The 12008-nt window shown below is 42.6% G+C and overlaps 1 long non-coding RNA gene across 1 annotated transcript; it reads right to left on the reverse strand.

Annotated features, from left to right (window-relative positions):
• Nucleotides 1-9628: 9628 nt before the first annotated feature.
• On the reverse strand, nucleotides 9629-10256 carry LOC132045463 (uncharacterized). Its single transcript, XR_009412422.1, has 3 exons — nucleotides 10162-10256; nucleotides 9914-10081; nucleotides 9629-9827 (listed from the first exon to the last, which is right to left on the reverse strand). It is a non-coding gene; the product is annotated as an uncharacterized LOC132045463 (long non-coding RNA).
• Between the last annotated feature and the right edge of the window lie 1752 nt (nucleotides 10257-12008).

Here is a 12008-nt window from a genome sequence, read left to right on the forward strand (position 1 = left end):
TGCTATAGTATGTAGAAATGAATGAAATTCATGAAAATATGGATGTTAAAGTTGAGCCGTGAATGTTGAGGTTTGGCCGTGTGTTGTGTGTGTTGTGTAGAAATGGTGAGTTAATTGTATTTAGCATGTTTGAGTGTTGTTGTAGTGGGTGGAAATGGATGGAAATCATGGAATGTGTGTGTGAAGGTGTTGGCCGAAAATGGACATTGTTTTGTGTGTTAGGGAATGAAGTAATGCTACTTAGTGTTTTAGTTGTTGTCGTTGTGAATTCTATGTTGATAATGAGATTTTAACGATTCAAGTTGAAGTTGTAATTGTTGTGGGTTGGTGTAGAAGTTCATGTGATCTTTATGTAGATTCTATATTTATGGTAATGACACTGTTAACATATAGATTGTTGATGTAGTTTATGAGTTTGGAAGAAGGAAATATGTTAGTGTTGTTCTCGGGTTTGGGAGGATTTCGGGTGAATTGGAGTGTTGGTTGGATTGTTGGAAATATTGTGTGAATTGTTTAAAGTGTCCTTGAATATTGTTTGAAGGGTTTCGGATTAGTAATTGAACGTATGAGTATTGGCGTTAGTTTGATTCTATGTGGTTGAATTGAATATAAGCGAATGTCGTCGCATTATGTGAAATAAGATGGTTGATGTTAAAATGTGTTTTGAATTAATGATTGATGTTGTTAGAATGTTTGTTGGTATTGTGGTTGATGAAATTGGCCGAGTTGAATTCTCGGGGTGTCGCATTTACAGGGGAAATGCTGCCCAAATTTCTGTAGATTAAGTGTTAGTTGAAATTGAACTCCTAAGTGCCTTTGGTTAATATTTCGCATTTAATGGCATATTGTAGATCTTGGGGAGTTCGCGACGTAAGTTTGGATTATCTTGGAGAATAGACGAGGTATGTAAAGCTACTTTTTCTTTCTCTTGGCATGTCTTAGAGTAAATAAGCTATGACACGATTCTCGAGGTAACTCTACTCTGGTGATCCGAGCATGTCCATGATTCTTAGCTCTCTTTTGATATTCGTACTCTTAATGTAGTCGGATTATAGTTCTTATGTTTTTTTGTATGACTATATTTTAAAAGTTGCATAAAAGTTTTGTCTCCAAAAGAATTTTGTTCTTAAACGAATCTGAAACTACGAACGTCCGTAACTTTCACAAACGGGCTCGGATCGCTTCGAAACGCTCATAGGAGGTTCCATAATGTATAACATCCCCGACCTTCATAGGCGGGCTCGGATTTGGGTTGACACCTATCCGTGGGCCCGCGAGACTTTCCTCTGTGTACTTCTGACGACTTTTGGAAAGAACTTAAAATGACTACCACCCCGACCCCAGAGTATGATCACTCACTTATCTGTTAAATCTGTAACGAGGAATTGCATGTATATATGATTTTGATACGTAACTATGATGGCTAAAGTTCTATTTTGATATGTTCCCAAGAAACATTCGGGAGAAACTAGATTTGACTATTGGTTAGCTTTTAAATGAAGGTTCGTTTTGATTATTCTGTTGAATTGGTAATGATGGTTATGTGTGTGTGACCTCTTACTACTCTGCTCGTGCGTATGATTATGATCTCTATTCACTGAGTCCCGAGCCAGGACATGTTTTCATGCGCGGACTTTGCTATATTATTATTCACCGAGTCCCTCGATGAGGGCCGGGACACGCTATGTATATGATGATATGATGATGACATGACTCTATTTACCGAGTCCCTCCTTAGAGGGCGGGACACGCTATCCACCGAGTCCCTCATTAGAGGCAGGCGGGACACGGTATTCACCGAGTCCCCGCAGAGCCGGGACACGCTATATGAATATGTATATGATGATATGATCTTATCTACCGAGTCCCTCACTAGTGGGTCGGGACACGCTATATGTATACGGATGCGCGAGAATGATTGTCGATTGTGTCACTAAGCCCATGCGCGGGTTGGATATGATAGTGTTGGAGGCCCGGTTTGTGTTTAAGGGTAGCGAGTGCGATATTCCTCGATTATTGCCCCTCACTTCCGTACTTTTACCGATTATGTTCTATTTACCGTATTTCATGCTTTACATACTCGCACATATTAAAATGACCCCCGCTTTCTTCGGGTGCGTTTCGTGCCCGCAGCAGTACGGACGATCACTTCGGTGCGCCGCCAGCTTAGGACTTCCATTCTGCTGTTGGAGTGCTCCCTTGTCCAGGAGCTCGTATTTGGTACAGACTTCTCTGTTATATATGTATATGCTTATTCAGGGGTACGGCGGGGCCCTGTCCCGTCATATGATTCTGTTATTACTCTTAAAGGTCTGTAGACATAAATGTGGGTTGTGGGTAGCAATGTTTAGTGGTGTTCGCGTTCTGTATATTTTCGGCTGTATATATGATATATGTATATATGTGTGTGCGATGTGGTGCTCGTATGTGCGAATAAGTTCTTATTATGTTGATTATGATCCGATTATAGGCGATAGGTGGGTACGAGTGCCCGGCTCGGGCACTAGTCACGGCTGCGGGGTTGGGTCGTGACAAAAGTGGTATCGAGAAGCGGTTCGTCCTCGAATGTCTACAGACCGTGTCTAGTAGAGTCCTGTTTATCGGTGTGTTGTGCACCACATCTATAAACAGGAGGCCACAGGACATTTAGGATACTACCCTTCTTTCTAATCTTAGATCGTGCGATAGAGCTGTGTTATCAGGATGATCCCCTTCTAATGAATTGTTATGTTTTCAGCGATGCCTCCGAGAAAGGCGACAGCTGCCCAGAAGGGCAAGTCCACAGTGGCGGGAGAGACTAGCCAGGCCCGGGGAGTTGCTAGGGCCGTGCCGAGCTCGTGCCGAGGTCGTGCCCCCGGCCGCCGGTGTCGGATGGGCTTGGAGCGACCCACACCGAGTCGGGGGACGGCCCCACCCCCGACACCGAGCCTCCGGCTCCCCGGGTAGGGGCGGAGGATAGGGGGCCATGCTAGATGCGGTCCGGTGGTTGACCGGGATTGTGGCGGGGGCGGGGCCCGCGCCGGTATGGTTTAGGGGGTGATTATGTAGACAAACGCGACGGTCGAGAGGCCCGCTATTTCTTGACACCGCCAATCGCCACGGTTCTTCGGGTCAAAGCCGAGGAGGACCCTCGAGTTCATTAGACGGATGCGGCGTACGTTGCGGTTGATTAAGGCCGAGCCCGAGTACGTCGAGTTTGCGTCGTATCGGTTGTATGATGTAGCGGCTAACTGGTACGAGTCCTGCGAGTTATCTAGGGGCGTGGATGCTCCTCCAGCTGTATGGGACAAGTTTGTGGAGGCCTTTCTTGGCCATTTTCTACCTCCAGAGACGAGGCGAGCCAGGGTTCACAGATTCCTACATCTGAGACAGAATGGTAGGAGTGTTCGGGAGTATAGTCTTGAGTTTGACTCCTTGGCTAGATATGCGCCTACTATCGTGGCTGATATGGCTAACAGAGTACATCAGTTCGTGATGGGGCTTGATCCTTATTTGATCGATAGCTGTATGGCGATGGCCTCCCAGCCCAGTATGGATATTGCCCGGGTACAGGCATATGCCCAGGGTATGAAGGATCGACACAGAGGGCGTCGGCCGACGGGGGGTATGATAGGGGCCGGCCAAAGGGCTAGATCGACGGTTGATTCGGGGAGTCTCGAGGCGGGCGGCCTCCACAGTACACGGGGCCTTCTTCTCAGCCAGCACAGAGCGCACCCCCGCGGATTCCGGGTAGGAGATTTGACGACACGGGGTGATGAGAGCCGGGTCGAGCTCCGGGGCCTCGGGTTCACGGTCGAGCGAGGGTTTGAGCCGGACGGGGTCATCTATGCCTTAGTGCCCTCATTGCGGCGGCGCCGTCGGGGAATGTCTTGTTGCGTTACGATGTGCTTGCTTTGCTTGCGGCCGTCGGGGCCGTATCATGAGGGAGTGTCCGTATGTGGGCAACCGGGTGGTGCGGCCGGGGCTTACGGGGTCGATTCCGGTCCATCTCTCTCCTTCTGCGGACGCGCCCCACGGGCGGGTATGCGGCACCCGCACCGAGGAGCCGCGGCGAGAGGTCGTGGTAGAGCCTCCCGATTCTAGCGGTCTTTCGAACCGCATGTACGCTCCGACTGGCGACAGACCGAGGCGACACCGGATGTGGATACGGGTATATGAGCCTTTATTGCAATATTTTTTTATGTATGTGTAATTCTTTCGTGTGAATGTTATTAAACGATGACGAGGTAGGAATTTTAAGCCGATAACCGAGTATGTGTAACTAACAGCGGTTAAGGTGTGTCTGTCGCTATTGGGAACCTGGGGGGACTAAGACGGAAAAATAGTTGCACCTATAGGTGAAAAAATAAATGTTAAGGATCGAAAAAGGGTAAAATAGTAATTGTGTTATAAGAGCGTTCGGAAACACCGTTAAGACTTGACCCTACTCCAAATTATGTAACGAAGGTCACGCGGAGGTGGACGCGATTATACCGGCGTTAGAGCATCGTATTCCATCGGAGTTCCAAGGTTAAGCGTGCTAGAGTGAGAGAAATTTTAGGATGGGTGACCCGCAGGAAGTTTTACGGAAGTCTTACAATCCAGACGTAGGGAGCAAATGGGAAGCTAGAGTAGTCTAAAAGGGGTTAAAATACACAGAATAGGCCCGGAACGGACCAGATCGGGGAAAGAAAGAAGAGGCGTCACAGTTTTAGGATTAGGATGAGTTGGAATAGTGTTTGGAAATAATTTGTAAGTGAGGAGGTAGCGGCTATATGTCCTCGTGTGCATAATATCCCATACATGGTTATGTTAGCCGATATACGTATTCCGGCAACCAATGTAACGGCATATGGAAGGCATTGATCGGACAGGACGATGAAGTTCGAGCGAAAAAAAATAAGTGGCATGAATGCCATAAGGCAAGCTGATATTGTTTTAGTATAAGGTAAATCTGGGGAGTGCTAACATAGCGATATTGGAAAAGGAAGAAAGTGAGTAGACGAATGGCGAGGGGACCTAGATATCGGAATAAAAGTGCCGCCTAGTGGAAATTGGAGAACGCAGACATAGAGTAGAATATAATCAGGTAATAATATAAGTACCCCCCTAAAGGGGGGAAGCGGATGAGAGAGATGCAAGTATCAGATAAAGACAATTAATACCACAACGTGTTTGATACGGATACCCGGCGGAAAGTAAGATTCCTCGCCGAGACAAGTTAGTAAGACCCAAGCTGACAAAAAGGGTAGAGGCTGGAATGGCAATTGAGATAGTGCTGAGAAGTAATTGTAGAGGCCAGGGATGATATGACACTAGGAAGTGAAAGCCTAGAGGGAAATACGACAGAGAACGACGACGAGTAACTTACGGAGACACTGGGAAAGGTAACGCTACCGTGTTGGATTGGAAACTAGGATGTGGGCAATAAGGTTGTTCGCTAATAATATTACGACCCAGGAAAAGAAGAGAGAAGGGAGAAAAACAGATAATCTCTATAGTAGGAAGTAAGAAGACCAATGAAGGAAGGGAATGACAAGTATGACAGGATAGGCTACAAGTGAATGTTAGAACGAAAAGAACATGTGGTGTAGAGTGAACCAGGAGAGAAAAAAAAAGAGGGGCCGTAATTAAGATGGAGTACATTCTATATAAGTCGTACGAGCATAGTTATGATACCCGTGAACCTATATATGCTAAGGATGAGATTAAGCGAATACCTAAGGAGAAAAGCTTGGATTCAGTAATAACAAAATGGTAATAATAGTTTGGGTGCGTTAAGGAAAAATGTAAAGATGGTTTAAGCTAGGTTACCGAGATAGAATGAACCCGGAGGATAAACCAGATATGGCTATTGTGGGACCAAAGACCTATTTCGATATCGGTTGTAAGGAAAGAAAGGAGTAAACAAAGTGAAACAGACGTAAGGAATAGTGAAACCATTCTAAGATATTTCAGGCTAAATAAAGCACCTTTGCATATTCTTGTGAAGATTGCTATGTAATGTGTGTGACCGGAAGTTGGGAGCAAGATCCGAGCGAAGGGACAATAGAAGAGTTTGTGTTAAAGATAAAGAAATGACATAAGACAATGTGCCTAAAATGTTACAAGCTGAGTGACGGAGGGTAAATTTATGTATCAAAACCCTTCGAATTATATCGGTGATGACGGTCGAAGTTTATGGGAACGGCTATTAGCAGCTCAGAAATGACAGAAATTATATGACAATGATCGGCGTCGACACTTAGAATTCCAAATTGACGAGTGGGAATGTCTGGAGATATTATTCATAAAAGATGCAATGAGATTCGACGAAAAAGGAAAGTTTGACCCGAGAATAGGGGACTTTATTACATGCTCGCAAGGCAAGGAATATTATTGATAGATGAGATTGCATACCATGGCAGTAAAGGAAACCCCCAAGATCCTTATACGACTTTATAAGACTAGTTGAACATTCGAGGACGAATGTTCTAAAGGGGGGAAGGATGTTATATCCCGTATTTCGTACGTCGAGATAATCTGAGTCAACCTCGATAAGTTAAGGACAAGACCGTTCCGAGATACGAAGTAGAGACTTTTGTATGTTTTAAAAGTATAAGTGTGTATGATTTTATTGGCATGGAAATATTAAGGAAACATTTGGGGTCAAAAGCTATTTTTAGAAAGTATTTAGTTCAAAAAAAAAAAAAAAAAAAAGAGAAACAAGGGCCATGTGGACGGCCGCTTATGTGGGCCATGGCCACATGGTTGGCTACTATATGAAATTAAAAGATGACAAAGTGGTCATCATATTCACCTTTTCCTTCACCTTAGAAAATTCAAGAACCTTGGAGAAAAAATAAAGCTCCATTCGGCCATAGTAGAAAAAAAATTGAAGATCAAAATCCTCTCCAAAAAAATTATTTCTTCAAGCATTTTAACTCATTAGAAGGTAAAGAACAACATGGAGTGGTTGTTGGAGTAGCAAGAACAAGAATTTATTCAAGAACAAACTCTAGTCAAGTTGAAGAACCAAGTGAAGAAGGTAAGGCCCAATCTTCTTTTTCATGTGTTATGAATGGTTTGTGCATGCTATAGTATGTAGAAATGAATGAAATTCATGAAAATATGGATGTTAAAGTTGAGCCGTGAATGTTGAGGTTTGGCCGTGTGTTGTGTGTGTTGTGTAGAAATGGTGAGTTAATTGTATTTAGCATGTTTGAGTGTTGTTGTAGTGGGTGGAAATGGATGGAAATCATGGAATGTGTGTGTGAAGGTGTTGGCCGAAAAAAATGGGCCTTTTTGTGTGTTAGGGAATGAAGTAATGCTACTTAGTGTTTTAGTTGTTGTCGTTGTGAATTCTATGTTGATAATGAGATTTTAACGATTCAAGTTGAAGTTGTAATTGTTGTGGGTTGGTGTAGAAGTTCATGTGATCTTTATGTAGATTCTATATTTATGGTAATGACACCGTTAACATATATATTGTTGATGTAGTTTATGAGTTTGGAAGAAGGAAATATGTTAGTGTTGTTCTCGGGTTTGGGAGGATTTCGGGTGAATTGGAGTGTTGGTTGGATTGTTGGAAATATTGTGTGAATTGTTTAAAGTGTCCTTGAATATTGTTTGAAGGGTTTCGGATTAGTAATTGAACGTATGAGTATTGGCGTTAGTTTGATTCTATGTGGTTGAATTGAATATAAGCGAATGTCGTCGCATTATGTGAAATAAGATGGTTGATGTTAAAATGTGTTTTGAATTAATGATTGATGTTGTTAGAATGTTTGTTGGTATTGTGGTTGATGAAATTGGCCGAGTTGAATTCTCGGGGGTGTCGCGTTTACGGGGAAATCGCCCAAATTTCGTAGAATAAGTGTTAGTTGAAATTGAACTCCTAAGTGCCTTTGGTTAATATTTCGCATTTAATGACATATTGTAGATCTTGGGGAGTTCGCGACGTAAGTTTGGATTATCTTGGAGAATAGACAAGGTATGTAAAGCTACTTTTTCTTTCTCTTGGCATGTCTTAGAGTAAATAAGCTATGACACGATTCTCGAGGTAACTCTACTCTGGTGATCCGAGCATGTCCATGATTCTTAGCTCTCTTTTGATATTCGTACTCTTAATGTAGTCGGATTATAGTTCTTATGTTTCTTTGTATGACTATATTTTAAAAGTTGCATAAAAGTTTTGTCTCCAAAAGAATTTTGTTCTTAAACGAATCTGAAACTACGAACGTCCGTAACTTTCACAAACGGGCTCGGATCGCTTCGAAACGCTCATAGGAGGTTCCATAATGTATAACATCCCCGACCTTCATAGGCGGGCTCGGATTTGGGTTGACACCTATCCGTGGGCCCGCGAGACTTTCCTTTGTGTACTTCTGACGACTTTTGGAAAGAACTTAAAATGACTACCACCCGACCCCCGAGTATGATCACTTACTTATCTGTTAAATCTGTAATGAGGAATTGCATGTATATATGATTTTGATACGTAACTATGATGGCTAAAGTTCTATTTTGATATGTTCCGAGAAATATTCGGGAGAAACTAGATTTGACTATTGGTTAGCTTTTAAATGAAGGTTCGTTTTGATTATTCTGTTGAATTGGTAATGATGGTTATGTGTGTGTGACCTCTTACTACTGCGCTCGTGCGTATGATTATGATCTCTATTCACCGAGTCCGGGCCGGACATGTTTTCGTGCGCGGCTTTGCTATATTATTATTCACCGAGTCCCTCGATAGAGGGTCGGGACACGCTATGTATATGATGATATGATGATGACATGACTCTATTTACCGAGTCCCTCCTTAGAGGGCCGGGATACGCTATTCACCGAGTCCCTCAGTAGAGGGCCGGGACACGCTATATGAATATGTATATGATGATATGATCTTATCTACCGAGTCCCTCACTAGAGGGTCGGGACACTTATATGTATACGGATGCGTAGAATGATTGTACGATTGTGTCACTAAGCCCATGTAGGTTGGATATGATAGTGTTAGGCCTGGTTTGTGTTTAAGGGTAAGTTGGTGTCCGATATTCGATTATTGCCCTCCTTACCGTACTTTTACTTGGTTTATGTTCACATTACCGTATTTCATGCTTTACATACTCAGTACATATTCCGTATTGACCCCTTTCTTCGGGGGCGGCGTTTCATGCCCGCAGGTACAGACGATCATTTCGGTGCGCCGCCAGCTTAGGACTTCCATTCTGCTGTTGGAGTGCTCCCTTGTCCAGGAGCCCGTATTTGGTACAGACTTCTCTGTTATATATGTATATGCTTATTCAGGGGTACGGCGGGGCCCGTCCCGTCATATGATTCTCGTTATTACTCTTAGAGGTACGTAGACATAAATGTGGGTTGTGGGTAGCAATGTTTAGTGGTGTTCGCGTTCGTATATTTTTTGTATATATGAGATATGTATATATGTGTGTGCGATGTGGTGCCTGTATGTGCGAATAAGTTCTTATTATGTTGATTATGATCAGATTATAGCTGATAGCTGGGTACGAGTGCCCAGCTCGGGCACTAGTCACGGCCTGCGGGGTTGGGTCGTGACACCACCGCTAAAGTGCCCAACCTGTTCTCCCTAACGGTGGAGCTAGACAAAAACGGAAAATCATCATCAACGACGGCCGATCGTCCCGCTGTTAGTGTCGGAGCTCATGACGGACGTCAGGGGGTATACTCTGTGTATGCCCAAACTGTCGTGAGACACGCTCGGGCATGTGGTCCTCTACGATGTCCAGGTGTATCAATGGACACCGCGACCTCCAAACCCCCTGACCTGCCCTGCAAAAGGCTGGAAAACCATTTAATATAGCAGCGTACGGCGTCCATATAAATAGCTGCATAACATATAAATACAAATCAGTGATCACCAAGTAGAAAAGACGTTTAATTAAATTAATAATGTAAAGTTAAATAGTTTTACCGCATCGTCCGTCATGTGATCAAGCTGGTCCCGGAATGGAAGAATACTGTGGTGCGTATCCACTTTCCGGTCAAAACCCGTTGTCCACCTCCTCGCATAAGGTGTGTCAATCTCGAGGTGATGCCTAGGTACGGGCTGAAAAGGCAGCATCCTCTCTCACGCCCATAACTGTAAGCGATATTAGAAAATACGATTTTTTAGTCGTCGTTTCAAGAGGTTTGTTTACTTTAAAGGACTTAAAATATTACCTGGAGAAGAGCAAAAAATCCACACACATCTCTGACAGCACCAATAGACGCTCGGCATAGGCATCTGTAAAGATACGCCAAAACAGCACTGCCCCGGTACCGTAGTCTCCCAGCCGATCCGGATGCTCCAAGCAAACCAAATAATGTAAACTGACAAAGGCACCCGATGAGTTCGGAAACAAGATGCCCCCAAATATAATAAGCAGATACAAACGGGCATCCGTCCTGCTAGATGCCGTCCACAACCGGATCCAGACCCTCCAAATAAGTGCAGAGTGCACTAAGCAGAACCCGACTCTGTCCCGATGTATGGGCCGCGGCATTAGGCACGAAGTGGGTGAGCCTAATCAACTCTGTCACCCATGTCCGACCAGGAGGAGGCTCGTACCGAGTGTATAATGGCTCTCCATCTACCCGCAATCCAAAGAAGACCTCCACATCGTGAAGTGTAATCGTGACCTCACCAATGCGAAGATGGAAGGTATGTGTCTCCGGCCTCCACCGCTCAACCATGGCCGTAATGAGCGCCCAATCATGCTGTACCCGACCAACGGACACTCAACGATAGATGCCGCCCGGAAACAATATCTCTAAGACGCGAAGATGTAGGGGGCGCTCGCTTAAAAGAGTCCAGGCTTTTTGCAGCCTACAGGGACGGAGCCTAGTCGATATCCCTATAGTACCAGCCGATAATAACTCTGATCTATGATTGCTTTGCAAAGACAATACTGATCTATCAAGGTGCTTCGAGTGAACAGCGGGCCCCGAGTGATCATCGGGCACAGGGGGAACATTCGGATCCATGAAAGAGTCCGGTCTGTACAAACTAAATTAGTCATTATTCTTGAAATGAAAGATAAATTATATTAACTAATTAATAATTTGTAGGGAATATGTGAATTATGTTGTATTATATCTTGTGAATAATTAACATGGGATAAACAATTTCACAAATAAATACAATAACAATGGCATAATTAACATAATAGGAGATTACTATATTTTGGGGGTATGTAATCGATTTTTATAATATTATTTATATTCTATTGATAAGCAACTTGGAAAAAAAATATCTACTTATTATCTTGAATACAATATTTATTTTGAATGTATAAATCTTTATTAGATAGTCTTTTCCAAATATTATTTTCAGTCTCCAACCAAATACTGGAATAAAAATAATTATTTTCAACATAACTTTCGTCATATTAAATGTGCAGTAAATTTAATATGTGATAGTAAGGACACATATGTGATGACAATGACTTTTAAGTTAATTAGTTTTGAATTATGTGATGGCAAAGACTTTTAAGTTAATTAGTTTGGGAATCGAAATTCAGCAGTAATATTTGTTTAGAACTCTATTTTGAATATGTGATATATTTTTAGTTGACCAAATAGCCAACACAACTATGATAAAATTAGACTAAAAGAGTATATTTGTTGACCACATATTTACCTACAAACTTTACATTTTTATCGTTACCTTATGTATTTATGAAAAGAAGAACTTTAATTATTCTTTTTTAGATAATCTTTTTTTATTTAACATATATATTCATGCTTTTAAAATAATATAGATTAACAATTCATAATCATTTACAACTTGTTTGGATGGTTGTTACCTATTATATTATATTGTGTTGTTAGTTTAAATACAATGTTTGCTTTGATTGTTACTTTAATTTTATTGTATCGTATCGTTAAATCCATCGTTATGTAACGACGAAAGGTCCTATTTTACGTAACAACTGATTTGGTCCTATACATGCATAACGGTACGATACATTATGAAACAATACATAACAATCATCCAAACAAAGTGTTAACAAAATAATAATTCATTA

The sequence above is a fragment of the Lycium ferocissimum genome, unplaced genomic scaffold, assembly GCF_029784015.1.
Source record: "Lycium ferocissimum isolate CSIRO_LF1 unplaced genomic scaffold, AGI_CSIRO_Lferr_CH_V1 ctg6729, whole genome shotgun sequence".
NCBI classification, from domain to species: Eukaryota; Viridiplantae; Streptophyta; class Magnoliopsida; order Solanales; family Solanaceae; genus Lycium; species Lycium ferocissimum.